This window comes from Trichosurus vulpecula, chromosome 6, assembly GCF_011100635.1.
Source record: "Trichosurus vulpecula isolate mTriVul1 chromosome 6, mTriVul1.pri, whole genome shotgun sequence".
Lineage (NCBI taxonomy): Eukaryota > Metazoa > Chordata > Mammalia > Diprotodontia > Phalangeridae > Trichosurus > Trichosurus vulpecula.
In genome coordinates, this window is record NC_050578.1 from 186444855 (window position 1) to 186451072 (window position 6218).

The window sequence follows — 6218 nt, forward strand, 5'->3', positions numbered from 1 at the left end:
GTGAAAGAATCGAAATTATAAGAAGCCCAAAGGATAATGGCAAGGCCCACGGTTGGCACAAATGTGCTGGAGCATCTTGACAGTGATGACTTGCATAAAACACATCAAGGACAATTGTAACCGGAAAAGGAGGTGGCTGGGTCATGTAGTGAGAATGAGACACAATAGATGAAAATTAAAATACTGAGAAGAATGGCTCCAGCATGATTAGTAGATTATTTGTGGAAGATTTATGGAAATACCGGCAGAAGAATCGTCTAAGATGAGGTTTGAGGCAGTGAGAATTTATCCTGATACAGGGATTACCCATTTTAAGGACATTACTGACCCATCAAAGTTTCACAATTCCTTAAACAATTCTTTATGAGAATATTGTAGAAAATGCCACTTAATGCAAAAATTAAAAAAATGAATCAGTCGTTTTTAAGTGCCCATTGATTAATTTCAATTTTTTCAGTTGCTGAAAGTTGTTACTTCATTCATTCTAGGCTTGCTTTGTCTTGGTTTCTCCTTCAGGGATCATGCGTAATTCTCCCAAGCTTTTGTCCATTTCTTTCCGATGGGACCTGGGTGAACTGAGAGGCAGGATGGTGCAGTAGAAAGAATACTGAGCTGAGAATTAAGAAACCTGAAGTATAATACTGATTAATTAACTAGCTGTGTGATTGTGAGCAAGTGAGTTCATTTCACTCAGTCTCAGTTTCCACATCTGTTAAATGAAGGGTTATGTTAGGTGATCTCAAAGATTTCTTTCAGCTCTAATAAGCTTCTATAACTTACTATTGTGAGATTTGATGCATCAGGGATGAGCATGAAGTTGACTGAATTTACCAATCAATTTACCTGCTATAATTAGGGCCCTATTTCCCTGTGGCCCAGTTATTCTTGCCCATGAACCGTGGGTAAATGTCTCTGTCCTTTTTCATTTTATTATTCCTTTGACCTGCAACTAAATTTCTGGCTTCTTTCAAGACTCAACTAAATGGTACCTTTTGAAGGATGCCTTTGCTAATCCCTGTAGCTATTAATGCCTTCCCTCTGAGACCACCTTCCATCTATTCTCTCTCTCTCTCTCTCTCTCTCTCTCTCTCTCTGTCTCTCCCTCTCTCTTCCCATATCATCATTAATAACTAATATATATGTATGTACATATCTTGTATGTATCTAGTGTTTTTTCACGGTTGTCTGTTCCTTTAGAATGTGAGCTCCTTGAGGGCATGGCCAATTTCTCCCTGTCTTTGTGTTTCCAGGGCTAAACATGGTGGTTGGCACATAGTAAATGCTTAACAAGTTGTTGTAACTTAACTGACTCACTGTTGAATGACTGTACCCCAGCTTCCAAGGAGCCATTTCCTCTCAGGAATCCTTTACCACTGGTTTGATCACAACATAACTGACTGAAGTTTGCTCTTTTTATACATAGCTCCATAGTGCATGGTTCTCTCCAACTAATCACAACATTGGTTGGGGCATCCAAGATTGGATTTCTCTCATGGCATCATTTTGCTTTCATCCAATGACCCAAAGCTCCCATGATTCAAGTTAACTAAGAATTTATGCAGAACTAGTTCACTTTTGATTCATTTGAAATGGCCAAGCTTTCCTTGATTAATTAGGGTAGGAGTGCATGCCTCCCCCACTTTTACAGATACAACTATTTGGGATATGACTAGGTTGCTAAAACTAGGGGCATAAGATCCAGATGGGAATTCAACATGCTTAAGTAGAGCCTCTTTTTAATGGGGATCAGAAAATGTCAGATATGGAACTCTGCTTCTTAAGGGAATAAAATTGTTCAAAATTGAGATCTGTACATTTTCTAACATAATAGTTCTATCCTGCCATTCTTCTCCCTCTCCTTCCATTTTCAGCTAAAGTCCTCCTTTTTAACTGGAGCTCATTTGCAGGCAAATGCATCCTTTTCTGTTTCTTGTTAATTATCATCTGCCCATGGCCAAGAGCTCTTTGTTCCCAAAGATTAAGTCATAGTCTGGAGTGCCATCTTCTTAGGCTTCTTCCCATCTCTTCCTTTTTCTTCTCAAGTCTCAGCTTTCAATCAGAAGTAGTGTTGAAAACACCACCTGTACCTTCAACTACTTCAGTTTCCTGCCCAGGGCTTCAAAGTCCCATGAGATTCATTCCAAGTTACTTCTGGCAGTACCATTTGTTCCAACATGAATTGGAAGAAGTGAGTAGCAGCTGTTTGTTTGGTTTGATTAATCTTTGGTGTTAGGATACCCAATCTGCCTCCCTTCCTACCCCTACCTCCAATGACTCCTTCTAAAACGGAGACCTGAAGATGAGCTCAGCTGTCTCCTAATTCAGGCAAGTCGTACTAGACAAAAATCTAACCATTCAGCTCTTTATCATTAGTAACTATTATTAAGTAAGGGTGGGGGGGCTAGAAAACAGGCTGCAAATTCTACTTCTGTGCCCGTAATGCAATCTTCACACCAGGGGAAACAGTTCCACGAAGAATTAATTGTGTATTGCTTGGGATGCCAAACCTCCGCTCTCATCTATTGAAACTTTCACCTGCCAGACCACTTGTAAAACAAGCACCTGGGACTTGAACTCCTCAATCAGCTGCTTTTGCTAGAAACACATCCCTATAACACATACATTCATTGCAAATGCTACCCATTTTTTCCAATGGTGCCAAGTCCATAGCCCCACGATGCTTTCATGTGACAAATAGCTCTCTACTTCCTTATTTCTCCTCTTCTCCTAAACAATTTGGGAATAGAATCCCTCCCTCCCAGTGCCAGGTGATCTTCAAAGCCAGGAGATGAAAAAGGGAAATCTCTTCCATAGCACATCTCAGGCCAAGGTGTCCCGAGCTCCTGACATTGGAAGGCACTCCACCATACCCTGAACACATGCCCCAGGAAGATAGCACACCTCTTAATTGGCCATGTCAGATCAATTTCTGTACCCTTCATCAGGTTGCTCCTGATAATTACAATGTGTCTCTTCTTCCTACGGTCAGTAATGGATTTTCTCTATTCTGAAGAACTCGTCAGATACATCTTATTCTGTGGGGCATGGGATGCTGCTTCTCTTTCAGGTTTAGGACCTGGCTCTTCCACTGACTACCTGCTGACCTTGGACAAATCAAACCATCTCTCTAGGCCTTTATTTCCTTCTCTGTCCAAAGAGAGAGTTGGACTGGATGACCTCTACGGTCTCTTCCAGCATGAACAATTTTTGATTCTGAGAAGCTCTCCTGTTTTGAATGAATTATTAATAAATATTTAATAACATTCCCTAATTTAGGCCCAAGCAATTTTTTTTATCTGCTTGTGCCAGGCAGAGTCCTTTAAGGGGGAAAATATTTTTCTAACATCATAAACATAACTAAACACAATAAATTTTAAAAAACTATAATAATAATTTCATATTCTGGCTCCAAACTACTTTCCAGACTTATTATATGTTATTTTCCTTCACATATTTTCCACTTCAGCAAAATTGGCCTATTTGCTATTCTTCGTGCATTCCCTTCCATCTTCGATCTCTGAACCTTTGAACAGGCTATCTCCTACGCCTAGACTGCATGCTCTCTTTTCCTTGGCTTCTTAGAAGCCTTCGTTGCTGTTAAGTTGTTTCAGTTATCTCCAATTATTCATGACTCTATTCGGGGTTTTCTTTGTAAAGACACTGGAGTGCTTTTGCCATTTCCTTCTTCAGCTCCTATTACAGATGAGGAAACTAAGGCAAACGGGGTTAAGTGCCTTGCCCAAGGTCACGCGGCTAGTAAGTGTTTGAAGCTTCATTTGAACTCAGATCTTCCTGACTACAGGCGTGGTGCTCCATCCACTGTGCTACCTAGCTGCCCAGTTAGAAGCTTTGGTTTCCTTCAAAGAACTTAGCATAGTGCCTGGCACATGGTAGGTGTTTAACAAATGTTCTTTTTGACTGATTGACTCAAATCTCAGTTCAAGCGCTACCTTCAAATAAAGCCTTTCCTGATTCCCTAATGGCTCCTCTCCAAAATCACCTTTTATTTATTTTGTACATTTTTTTTATATTTTCAAAGAAGGTAATTTCCTTGAGGGTAGAGACTTTTATTTTTGTATGTATCCTTGATGCCTTGACCCATGGCATGTAGGAGGTACTTAATAAGTACATATTGATTGACAATTGCCATTTATATAGCTTTTTGAAGCACTTTATGTATATTATCTCACTTGAAACTCAAAAAACCCTTGGGAAATAGATGCCAGAGCTATTATTATTATTATTTTACAGCTGAGGAAATTGAGGTACAGGAAAGTGACTTGTCTATGATGTTACATGGCTACTACGTACCAGTGGAGGGATTTGAGCCTATATTGTTCTGAATCCAGGAAAGAATGATAGCCATTAACCACGTTGCCGCTCATGTAAAAACAGCAGTTCATTCTTTCAACAAATGTTTACTGAGCATCTAACAAACATAAGGTACTACCCATCTGCATCTTGGTGAGTCAGGCCTAGTATTTCTGTAAGCAGCCTATAAGTCAGAATATGGTAGACCCTGATGATTTCTTTCCATTTCCTGAAAACTTTCCTCCTTCTTTCCTTTCTCTCCTCCTCTGCTCTCCTCTCCTCTGCTCTCCTCTCTTTTCCCCTTCCCTCCTTTTCTTCCCTTTCCTTCCCTTTCCTTCCTTTTCCTTCTTTCCTGTCTTTCTTTCTTTTCTTTCATTTTCTTCCTTTCTTTCTCTTTTTTCCTTTCTCTCTCTTCCTTTCCTCTCCTCTCCTCTCCTTTCTTCCTTTCTTCCATCCTTTGCCTTCTTTCCTTCCTTTATACAGATTTTATTTTTATTTTAACATTTATTGATAGTGATATTGTTGTAGCATATTAGGAATTTTCAACAAGGCCCCCTACAAAGTCCACAGCCAAGTACATTCACTGACAATGGGCAAACAAAATGGCAAGTTCCCCCTTTCTGTATAAGTTTCCAGCCTGAACTGATACACAGCTCTTTACAACCTCTGCATGATGACGTCTGGCTGGTTTGGTCTCTGTTCTTTCTTTCATCAGAGTAAGGGGTTTCCCTCAAAGTGCATTATTTCTAAAGTGTGAGAAGGGGGTTCATCGGTGTATGGACCTCTAAAAACTGAAAGGAAGAAACCTATTCAGGGGAAACAGTGCCTTAATACTGGGCTGGGTAACATGAGCCCAATGATAGGGACATATTTGCACTCATACTTTTGGTATTTGAGGGGCTGTCTTTGGGAATCTAGCTGGAGTTTTACTTTTCAGGGAATATGGAAACATATAAGCCAGACTTCTTCCCTGAGATTATTTTATGTATTTCTATTTTCTAATGGTATATGCATTCTCCCTTTGCTCCTGCATGCAGATTTGCAGTTGACATGAGTAGGCTCTTTATTTTGAAAATCATTTAAATAGTAATAAATGACTTTATGATTCTGTCATGTACATGTAATGAGAAGCTATAGGGAATCAGTACACAGAGGCCTGGAAGGTAGAGGTTTGGTTTGTGCTTGGATAGTGGTAACTAGCTCTTTCAAGGAGGAGGACCCCTTTTTAAAGTTAAAAACAATGCTCAGACACTTGCCTGGCAGGGATGGTTCCATGATCATGAAGGTGGTTTCCCCAGGGTGGGCCTTATCCATTGCACTCCAGATGGGCTGACCCCTGCAAATTCCCCAAATATGGGAAACTCAACTGTGTAATCTGTGGTAGTGGGAGACTGCATCCACATTCTTCCCTGAATAAAAAACAACAAAAAACAATGCTGAGGCTTCACATGATCGTAGTTGTACAACTAATTGGTACCCAATGATTGAGCTAATATACAATGACAAAAAGAGGACCTGAATCCTCTAATGCTTTGAAATGAATTTATATTTTATTTAAAATATCTGTATCTACATTCCTTTCCAGAATAATAATCTAAATCTATGACAGGTGGTGTGGCATAAAAGAGAGACCATTAGATTTGGAGTCAGGAAGTCTTGAGTTCAAAGTCTGCTTCTGTCTCATTATGTGACCCTCCCTTAACTTCTCTCAATCTTGGTTTCCTCATCTGCAAAATGGAGATAGTACTACCCACAGCAGCTAGATCACAAGGCTAGCTTGAGGCTAAAATAAGCTAATATACGTAAAGCTCATTTCAAACTATAAAGTGCCACATAATTGTTGGTTATTAGTATATGGGAGATGTTCTTTATTCACTTCATAAGGCATGTTTATTCATTTACGGATT

The 6218-nt window shown here is 39.7% G+C and overlaps 1 non-coding gene across 1 annotated transcript; it reads left to right on the plus strand.

The window, feature by feature from the left end:
- The first annotated feature begins 5559 nt into the window (after positions 1 to 5559).
- Positions 5560 to 5721, plus strand: LOC118855600. The gene has a single exon (XR_005010770.1). It is a non-coding gene; the product is annotated as a U1 spliceosomal RNA (small nuclear RNA).
- Positions 5722 to 6218: the final 497 nt, after the last annotated feature.